Source organism: Rutidosis leptorrhynchoides, chromosome 11, assembly GCF_046630445.1.
Source record: "Rutidosis leptorrhynchoides isolate AG116_Rl617_1_P2 chromosome 11, CSIRO_AGI_Rlap_v1, whole genome shotgun sequence".
NCBI lineage: Eukaryota > Viridiplantae > Streptophyta > Magnoliopsida > Asterales > Asteraceae > Rutidosis > Rutidosis leptorrhynchoides.
The window spans coordinates 205,011,872-205,023,737 of record NC_092343.1 but is presented as its reverse complement, the minus strand read 5'-3'; the positions used below and the strand labels follow the sequence as shown (position 1 = coordinate 205,023,737).

Below are 11,866 nucleotides of genomic sequence, written 5' to 3'. Positions count from 1 at the left end.
ACTAGACTCTAATGCACTATGTAATTGATCAAAAAACTGAATTAATGAAATTAGGGTTAACAATTATACCTCAAACAATCAAATTGATTATACTATCGCTTAGAGAACGACGATTCGAACAACGTTCGTATGCAAGCTTTCTTCTAATTTTGAGTTTTGATGGCTATGGTGGTAGGGTTGGTGATCGACGACAAAGAGAGGGGGGGAGCAATCGGCCAAAAAAAATAAGAATGAGGGTTTCCTTAAGAGATCTAGCCTTTTATACCTTGAGTTTAGGGCCTAAATTAATTAAACTAATGACCCACTTAATCATACAAGTCCACCAAGGTGTCCAGGGGGGGGGGGATCGGCCGAATGGCCCTTCTAGGGGTGTTCGGGCTCGTTTTTGCTTAACTCTTGGTACGCGCGTGGTTCGTTTCGAGTGCCGTTAACCGTACCGGGTCTCCGGAACATTAACTAGTCGTTGAAACGCAATCACCGAGTTTAATTCATTAAATAAATAGTAAATTAAAAATAATTTTCTTAAAGTCAATAATTATCGAAAATAATTATTGTGTCGTTTTTCTGAGTTCCGTAAACTGAAAAGTCTTCTAGACGATAAACTTAATCGTAACGTTTTCTAGTTCTTTCGTTATCCGAAATAAATCGTAAATTAATATAACATATTAATTCAAACATTTCTCTATTAAGTATGTATTTAATTTAATTAAATACACAAGTCTAAGTAACCACCGTTAAATACTTAACGGACAACTAACGATAGTAAACGAAAAAGTCGGGTTGTTACAATTCTACTCGTACTCATTCAGTATTCGTACTTGTATTATACCCAGCTTTTAGATGTACATACTATTGGTATATACACTTCAATAATCAGCTCTTAGCAGCCTTAATGAGTCATCAAAACATGTGGGAACCATCATTTAACATCTAGCATCAAATAATTAGCAAAATTACAAACTAAATGAAGCATATATGGACACCCTAGTTCACGTGAATTGGCACCACCACAAACACTTTAATTTTGCAACTTTCATGCATCAAACACATCTCTCTCAATTTCTCTCTTGATGTTCTAAGTGTTCTTCATCATCTTCATCAAAATCTACACCAATGTAGCTCATAAATCCAACCTTTAATCATCATACAAAACTAATACTCAAGAACACTTTCAAGTTTACTAGATTACTTCCAAGCTTTCAAATTCATTCCAAGTAATCATCTAAGATCAAGAAACCTTTTTTATTTACAGTAGGTTATCTTTATAATTCAAGGTAATATTCATATTTAAACTTTGATTCGATTTCTATAACTATAACTATCTTAATTCAAGTAGTAATCTTACTTGAACTTATTTTAGTGTCATGATTCTACTTCAAGAACTTCCAAGCCATCAAAGATCCTTTGAAGCTCAAGTTTATTTCTCATCATTTCCAGTATGTTTACCTACTATACTTGAGGTAGTAACGATGTTCATAACATCATTCGATTCATATATATATATATATATATATATATATATATATATATATATATATATATATATATATATATATATATATATATATATATATAACTATCTTATTCGAAGAATATAACTTGTAATCACTAGAACATAGTTTAGTTAATTCTAAACTTGTTCGCAAACAAAGTTAATCCTTCTAACTTAACTTCTAAAAATAACTTAACACATGTTTTATATCTATATGATATGCTAACATAATGATTTAAAACTTGGAAACACGAAGAACACCGTAAAACTGGACATACGCCGTCGTAGTGAAACCGGGGGCTGTTTTGGGTTGGATAATTAAAAACTATGATAATCTTTGATTTAAAAGTTGTTCTTCTGAGAAAATGATATTTCATATGAACATGATACTATATCCAAAAATCTTGGTTAAACTCAAAATAGAAGTATGTTTTTCAAAATGGTCATCAAGATGTCGTTCTTTCGACGGAAATGACTACCTCTTTCAAAAATGACTTGTAACCTGTAAATCTGAATATAAACCACTACTTTTTCAGTTTAGTTTCACAAATTTAAGTTCGTTACGTAACCATAGCAATTTGATTCACTCAAAACGGATTTGTAATGAAGAAGTTATGGGTAAAGCAATATTGGTTAGAAATGACTAAAATGGTTACGGGATTAATTCATTAAAATCTATACTAACCATATCATAGCTAACTTTTCTTGTATTATACATGTATTATAACATGTCATGAGTATTTTCATGTAATATACTAGTCTCGGATAAGTCCGAGACAATATCATGTAATCTTGATTAGTTAAGACATTAGTTACACAATACGTCGGATAAATCGAAAGAACCACATACACAAAACGTGTAACTACAATAGCGGTATCGTGGGTCATGATTGAGTCTAATATAATACGTGTATAATATGTTTTGATTATTACAGGGTGATATTTTGAATTATATACGTACTACTAACATTGGACTACTAATTGTGGTCTACTAACGTTGGACTGCTAACCTGACAACTTAATTCGTCAACACGTAAATAAAAATATGATGTGAATATATTTCTATCATACCTTGATATATATGTATATATTTGTTATAGGTTCGTGAATCGACCCGTGGCCAAGTCTTATTTCCGACGAATTGAAAATCTGTGAAAGTGAGTTATAGTCACACTTTTAATATCTAATATTTTTGGGATGAGAATACATGCAGTTTTATAAATGTTTTACAAAATAGGCACAAGTACTTGAAACTACATTTTATGGTTGAATTATTATACCGGATATCACCCTTTTTAGTCTTGTAACCTAAGAATTAGGGAACAGACACCCTAATTGACGCGAATCCTAAAGATAGATCTATCGGGCCCAACAAGCCCCATCCGGGTTACGGATGCTTTAGTACGTTGATTTATCATATCCGATGAGAGTCCCGGAATGATGTGGATATTCTAGATGCATTTTGTTAATGTCGGTTACCAGGTGTTCACCATATGAATGATTTTTATCTCTATGCAGTTTGCGAAATGCCTGTACGAGATGTATATTTATGGAAAATAAAATCTTGTGGTATATTATTACAATTTACGATATAGGTTAAGCCTATAACTCACCAACATTTTTTATGACATTTTAAGCATGTTTATTCTCAGGTGATTATTAAGAGCTTCAGCTGTTGCATGCTTATTAAAGACAAGATTTGAAGTCAGCATGCTTGTATGATAATGTTTAAAGAAAAACTGCATTCGGAAAAATAAATTATTGTATAATATTATTGTAAACCATTATGTAATGGTCGTGTGTAAACGTTATATTTTAGATTATCATTACTTGATAATCTACGTTATGTCTTTTAGACCTTTGTCGATAGAATTAAGGTTATGGTTTGTTTTTAAAAACGAATGCAGGCTTTGAAAAACATCTCATATAGAGGTCGAAACCTCGCAATGAAACCGATTGTTATGGAACGTTTATAATCGATATAAACGGGGCATTTCAACAGCCTTGATGACGAAAAGAGTGATATAGTTCGCTCACATCGGGAAGAGCAAGCGGAAAGAGGATGCCACTGATTGTTATATTTGATCTTGTTTTGTCTCCACATTGAGCATGGAATGCAAGTGGTGAGTACTTGTCGAATGAGTTGCCCGAATGGGTTGGTTTGGCTTCGTAGCTTTCTGTGGTTTGTTATATATAAATGGCTAATACTTGAATTTGCTTATGATTGCATTTTTTAAAAAAAAACTCAACTGAAAACGAATGGTTCTACTGTGTTTTACTTGAACTTTTTTTAGTCATTGTATGCTGTTGTTGAATTAATGTCTTTTTAAGAAACTTTTTGTACTGCTTTTACAAAAATGGTTCTGTAAACTTGCATTTACGATAATGGTTATGAACTTTGAGTACTACAGGCTTATAATTGATAGAAACTTACCTCGGGTATTTGTGCAGGTCATTATGGGTAGGTTAAGGATGACCAAACACATTTATGGCATAAGAACTTGTAGAGATTTGGATGATACGGTGTTCTAACTATGATGGCAAATTTGATGATCAGAAGATGTTTGTGAAGACCCGTTGTGTGAAAGCATAAGAACAGTAACAAAAATTGACCCATTTTAGTAGTACATACATCAGAAAGAAATTGTTACCTCTAAAGATATTAAAGCCACGATTGCTATTGTCTATGTCTATTGTGCGGAGATCTAAGGTCATGAAATAAACTGAATGAAAGACAAGTTGACATAAATAATGTTGCACATTTGTGTCTTATTGTTTTGATTCAGTATTATTAATCGCACAAACGAATGCAAATAACAAATTATATACTTCCATTGTTGCTAATGGGTTAATAGTACCAACTTATATATGATCACAAATATGAATTTGTCTAAACAATTCAAAACAAATTATATACTTCCATTGTTGCTAATGGGTCAATAGTACCAACTTATATATGATCACATATATGAATTTGTCTAAACAATTCAAAACAGCTTTGTGGTTTGAAATTTTGAATTTTCATTCGTTCATTTACTTCTCTTATTTTAGTTCAAAATATCGCGAAGTCGCGGTTATAAACTATTTTATATTTATAATTATATTAATATAATTAGATAAATTGTCCAACTAATAATTTTATACAGAGACATCTTTGAGCGGGAACAAGACGAGCAACTGATCAAGACCCAAAAATTCTAAAGTTGGATATGTAGTGGATTGACTTTACTAGCTACTCATAATGATATATTAGAGATATTAACAATAAAGAGTTGATCAAAAGCTTTACTTCTACAAATTTTAAGATAATAGTTTTATTTAAATAGTAATAATTTAATTATAATTGAATAATAAAACGTTTTGCTATGGTGGTTTTGAGAATTTTTATTGTATTATATAGGGGACCATTTTTATATTCGTACATGATCTTTTAAATTGTTGAGACGGTCCTATTTATACGTATAACATGTTCAATTGGTTTAACTACTTTATTATACTCCATCCGTCCCATATTAATAGTCCAAAGACAAAAAAAAAAAAAAAAAAACACACAATTTAAGAAATCTCAACATTACACACTTTTTCTTTATTTTACGGTTATAGCTCTTACTTTTTACATGTCTTTTTATCTTATATGTAAAAGTTACGGGTATAAAGGAACTTTACTTTATTTTTATTTATTTATGGAATGGATTATTAATTTAGAATATTCAAAATTAAATATTGGACTATCAATATAAAATGAAAGGAGTACTTAGTTTTTTCATGTACTAAATATATAATACTAGATTTAAGAGCCCGTGCGTTGCACGACAGCTCTAAATCAAAATAATTGAAAGCGTTATAACTGATAGTAGACTACGGTTTAATTAAATAACATTCCCGAAAACCTCCATTACTGGTATTCTTTGCAGTGCCACCAAATTTACAAAAAAAAGAATAGTATTCTAACCACAATGAATACTGATTGAGATTAGTATGCATAATACCAACAATAATACTATTTTAAATAATCTAGGCAAAATACGAACTTATATATTGACAATTGCAATAAGAACTACACAAAACTTGCCATTTTGATTAGATATGTTATCAAATTTATAAAATTACAACATGAAATAAATAAAACATGTTATCATGGTGTATATTTTGCAATCATATTTGATACATAATTAAGTTTAAGAAATTTATAAATCTAGGATAAGAAGGTGGTACCTTGAACTGTTACAACTTGTAACCAAATATCACCTTATCTACCTTAGTTTGACACATTAGACAATCGATCACGATGGTTGTATAACTTGTAACCAAATATGACTTGTATTTACCAAAGTGTATTTAACAGTTTAAGTTCTCCAATTGACCGAGATCAACTTTTCAGTGAAATTCACACTACATTTTCAACCCTAACACCTTTAGCACAAAGGTGTTGAACATATAAGCAATTGAATCTGTACCAAAATAGTTTGGGAAAAAAAAAGTTACAGTATAATATTAGGTGAGAATCTATAAATATGAGCAAAAAAGTAGTTGGACATCGTGTGCTTTCTCAGTATTTTGCTATCTCATTTTCTTTTTTTCTAAGTTTCTTCTAGACTTGCTAATATATAAACAACTAATTAAAAAGTAACCGTCAAAACATAGGTGGTACATAATAAACAAACTAATATATAAATTATCTTCTAAAAGTACTCGACAACAGAAGTTTAAAATATAAACAGAGTCCACATTTAACTATAGAGAAATAAGTATCAACCATCATATTAACAGAGCCCGCATTTGACTACTCGACAACCAAAGTTCAAAGTATGTGAGTAAAAAACTTAAATAGCAGATGACACATGAGAGCTAAGGAGTATTTCTCCGAAAGCGTGAACTTTGTAGAGGACAAAAATTTGATCCATTAACAACTTAAGGCTCAAAATCACTACTACATCATTAACAAATTTTTCTTATAGAGCATAATCAAGTGATCATGAATTCATTTGATAAACTAAATATACACTGGGTTAATGGGAATTATTTTGTTATTATGTTTTTAGTTTGAAGTCGTACTTGAAATGAAAAAACCCGACAGCGTCAAGATTCTCATAAACGTATTAGACCTTCAAGGTTTTACTAAACACATTCTTCCACGGGGTTTCAGCAAGTACCCTGTTGAATTGTGACCTGCACAGCATCAAACATAAGCAACATCATTCTTTCATAGGTACCCTATACAAAAATAACTGTAATTTGAATATACAATAATGTTATAGCAATAAAAAAAATATATAACCGAGTTGTGTTAATATGGATCATCTCAGGATATATTGCTTGTCCATGATGTTATTTGGATTCAACAAAATTATGTGACTGATGTTAACTTTATCCTTCTTTAGTTGGTTAGTTCTCTAATGTGGGTGTAGAAATTGTTGCTGGCAGTACCTGGATGTTGTCGAATATCATGTCAACAATGAATTCAAAAAATCTTGTTCTTGACGGGTTGTTGTAATGGAATTGAAATATGTCACTCTTTACTCGATTGTCTGTATTGCTGGTGGAAGCAACACACTACTACTCCGTAAGATAGTCAGTTATCGACCTCTCGAAACTCAATGGTGAAGAGTAATAACAAAATATAATGTACGCAAAAGTAGTGACAAATTAGAAAGCATAATCCTAGAAGTAATGCAACTGAGTTACTTGGGTGTAAAGATCGATTTTATTGACACGAATATTTTAAAAACGGTTAAAATTCGATAAGGTGGATACCTGCAACTGCAAGGTAAACAAACCCTGGGCAATAACCTCGATTAACCACATAATAAGATCTAACGTATCAAATATAGAAGTGAATACTTAAAAGTTTTAGTTACTCTCCACGACACTTACGAAAATTTATAGTTAAATGAACATCTACATGTCAAATTTGTATCAACCATATCATTGAAACCATGCAATAGACAAATTGAAATAGTAAATACGGAGTAGTACTAATATGATATAAACAAATACTACCAAGTTGCAAAAGAAATATACTAAAATCTTAAACAAATAGGAGGTGATGAAAATAAAAAATAATTCATCGAATGCTAGAATTCAAAATCCTTAGTGATCGACACTAACTGATCCCCACTACTCCCATTCCGTGTCAGGTGCTGCAATGAACTGACACGAACCAAACTCTTATACTAAACTCTTAAGCCAGTGGGGACTTATCATTGAGGATTAAATTCATTGGTTTCGAGTACACCTGGCAAACGGGTAAAGATGGGTGCGGTTGGGTCAAGGATCAAATGGTTTGGGTCGAAACATGTCATTGGATGAAATGGGTCAGAATTAAGATGGGTCGAACGGGTTGGGTCGAGCTACTAAAATTGTTCTTGTTTGAATTTTTTGAGGTATCGATTCCAAACGTGTGTCTAATATAGCAACTATATTTGATCCTTACGACTATAATAGAAGTCAACTTATAAGGCAATTAAATTCTGGGGCTGCGAATATCAGTATCAGCATTTAGCCATACTTATTACTTATACAACTTATAAGGCATCTAAAAGGTACGACCAATAATAATTACATTTATATTCAGTCACATGTTCTAAGACATTCAACCAGGGCGACAAGTTTAAAACTTAATCAAGGACCATTTCATATACAGTTCACCATGACAATAATTAATCAACAATTTTTTTCTACCAAATCAGTTTCAGTAGGGTAACAACTAAACACGGTATCACTTTGATCTTTTTCGACAGTTTCCATTCTCTAAAATCACCACATTTTCTATTTTCTATGAAAACTTTAAAACACATGACACTCTCAAACTATATTGTAAAATAAAATAAAACCAAATTCACTGTATCAAGGATCTATTTAACAAACCCATAGCAGATACAAGACCATCAAACAGTATACATACATATTATAGCATAGCATATAAACATAAAATCGGAAAATGATACATGCTAACATGGTTTTGTTTATTTCATATTAATGACATAAAATACTTTCATTTTAAAATTTTTAGTAATGGTACAAATGAAAAATTATAAGCTAAATCATAAATCTACCTTTCCAGGACGAAACATATTTAGACCAATATGTTGACAGCCGCCGAATCATGTCTTTAGATCTTCAGTTGAAGGTGTTGACACATGGGACAAACCTTTGTTAGACCATTATGTTCACAATGGTCGAACCATGTATCTGGTTCAGATGTATTAAGCAAAACCTTTGTTAAAACCTAGTCAGTTCTAATGGTCAGCTCACCTGTAATAGATATTTAGAAAAGAAGTGGTCACAAATTCATTTCCACATGAAAACTAAAAACTGACCTATTTACACCCACTCTCCATGATACACAAAGTTGGGAGATAGCGTTTTGTGTCCACAATGCGAATGGGTTGGGAGATACCCTTGAATCTTGATCTTGGAATTCTTTTGAGCAGAGACGCAATGCAAATGGGTTGGGTAAGGTTCAAAACAGGTATGTTTTTTTTTTTTGTAGAGGCAAAGCGCATAAACTATTTTATTATTTTTTTTTTTTTTTTTTTTGTGTGTGGGGTAAAAAAAATTGGATGATTGTATGTTTTGAGAGCACAATCTGGAGGACTTTTGACCCTTTTGATCTGTTCGTGATAAATAACTTTAAGTTAGGTATAAAAGATACCCGAATTAGGCAATTAGAACCAATCACAAAATGGGTTAAACTGGGTCCTCAACTCCTCATGTTAAAAAACATAAGAGAACGGTATGAACTTGGTGCTCACCTTCACAATCATACCGCACCTGAAAATCAAGAAAAGAAAATGGGACAAGAAATTAGCTTCAATTTCTTAAAACCGAATATGGTAAGTGCGCAAAACTATTCTTACTCGACAAAACTGTAAAAAAATAGACACTCTCCTTCCGCTTTGGTCATCGTATTTTGAAATAAATAGTGGTAAGACAGAGGGTGGAATTGCATAACCTTCAACTGTAGAGTGCATCTCTTAATTCCACTAAATCAATCTTCACTTCGGTCAATATCAAATCTCTCGAAGATCACCTAAAGTACATAAAAAAGATTAATCACACAAACACCACAATTATACAAAAATGAACATCAAGGACTAAGGCATAAGCACAACGACCAATCTACCATCCAATTTAGCTAAATGAATGAGTTGATCAAATTCTGACACGTCACATATCACAGTAACATAAAGGACTTTTTATCAATAAGTCAAACATCGATTAGTTGAATTAAATGTAAGCTATGAACATTACTTTTTAAACAAAACTCAGAGCTGGGTTTAGCATCCTCCTTAAAAGGATCAGACCTCTAAATAAACCAAAATCAACAACTTATGAATACCTAATCCACTTAACTCATCGATTCATCAATACACAATAACTAATCCACTTGAAAATTTTAAATTAAGATAATGAAATAATCTAACCCATTTAAAATACATAAACTATTTAAACACAATAACTAAAAAATGTAACAATATGAAGAAATCACAGACAAACTGATACAACACATGATTGCACAAAATCAAACAAAATAAATAAAAAATGTAACAATATGAAAAAGAATTTACGGCTCATAAAACAATCGAAAATAGCTTAAGTAATCGTGAAGTAACACCTTGATTCTGTATGAAGGACATCAATTTGACTTTAAATCATTTGGTGGCTTGTACGAATTAATGACCCAACATTGAGTCTGCCATCCACTATAAAATCACCAGACAGTGTCAAATCCTGTGAATAGTCATGTTATGTTAATTGATTCCTAATCTCGATCACAGAAACACATCTTTGTCATGTTGCTAAAAACTGTGTTTTATCGTGCTAGAATGCTTTTTCGCACACTGTAGTGAAACTGCCAGAATAAAGATTTACATGTATATGATGAAACTATCATTGATTTGCGTGTATATAATGAAACTACCAGAATCAAGATCTGCACCTGAATCAATAAGTGCATCAGGTAGATGAAAAGATACATCAACCCAGCAAATGTGTATGCTATTGGCATACCTTTTTTGCAACACATTTTTCAGAATCACCTGTCCAGTCCTGAATTTCGAATCCATCCTTTTCTTTGAACTCTAATTTATCAAATGTCTAGCCATAATAGAGCATCTGCAACATTCAGCATAGCATCTCACAATTCTTTTTCTTAATTCATAGCACACAACATTCATTCAATGTTAATGAATTTACATAATCACAAACGTGTAAACAACATAATGAATTTACATAGTATATCAATTGTATTTAAGGATTAGATTTAAAAAAAAAATAAGAAATCCATTTATTCATCTGAAATAAAAACCCTAATATTTTGAATACACAACAAAATAACAAAGTGATTTCATGAATAGGTTTGTGAAGAACTGATATTAAAAATGTATGTTTACTTATATATTTGGTTTGACAGAATCGATGATTGAAGTTTCTGATCGAAGAGAGATGATCAAAGCTTATTGTGGCGCTTGATTTTTTTGTTTAATCAATCACATCTGATTGATTGCGATTCATATAACCTCTGTTGACACATCGAATCATTTGAAGTATTAGGGTTTGTAGCAGATGGACCAGAGGCGAAGGAGATGAAATTTGTGGAAAATCTTCTGAGTTATTTTTTTTCTTTCAGGAATTGAGATGCTGACGTGCATTTTATATTGATTAATTAGCGATAATTAGGATTAACTTGGGATTAACACGTCAGCAGTAGTGTTTAAGAACTGATTAAGGAATGACATGTAGAATATAGCTTCACGATTTAGTGTTTAAGGACTGATTAAGGAGTGACATGTAGGATATAGCTTCACGATTTATACAATGTAATAGATAGATAGATAATAGATAGATAGAAGATAGATAATAGATAATAGATAGATAGATGTGCAACTTAATTGTTACTAAGATCGCTCATTAAGACAGCTAATTAAACTTAACTAGTGATAATATGTGTAACCTCTTACATGATCTTTTATATTCGTACATGATATTTTAACTCAATACTATTCTTACCATTCTTACCATTCTTACCGTTCTTGTTTTGATTTTTAAAAGTCCTAATTTTTATATTTAAGTCTTAAAATTGTTTATTTGTATCACATAATATTGATAAAAACTATATAAATATAATTTGATATTAAAGTGTTTTTTAATGACGATTAGGAGCAGGCCCGAATATTGGGCTGTGCAGCCTGTGCAATTGCACAGGGCTCATATCCGGTTGGGCCCCAAACCATATGTCCGTTAAGGTATAATTAATCTATTTTCATTTATTTATTAATGTTTTGTTATAATATAGAATATATATATATATATATATATATATATATATATATATATATATATATATATATATATATATATATATATATATAT

The 11,866-nt window shown here is 31.2% G+C and overlaps 1 long non-coding RNA gene across 8 annotated transcripts; it reads right to left on the bottom strand.

Annotated features, from left to right (window-relative positions):
* Positions 1-6,368: 6,368 nt before the first annotated feature.
* On the bottom strand, positions 6,369-11,092 carry LOC139876526 (uncharacterized). 8 transcript variants are annotated; one of them, XR_011768158.1, is made up of 6 exons: positions 10,888-11,092; positions 10,434-10,609; positions 10,110-10,346; positions 9,447-9,524; positions 8,812-9,265; positions 6,369-8,720 (listed from the first exon to the last, which is right to left on the bottom strand). It is a non-coding gene; the product is annotated as an uncharacterized lncRNA (long non-coding RNA). The 8 variants fall into 8 exon arrangements; XR_011768163.1 differs by having other exon boundaries at positions 10,110-10,225; XR_011768160.1 differs by having other exon boundaries at positions 9,352-9,524; positions 10,110-10,609.
* Positions 11,093-11,866: the final 774 nt, after the last annotated feature.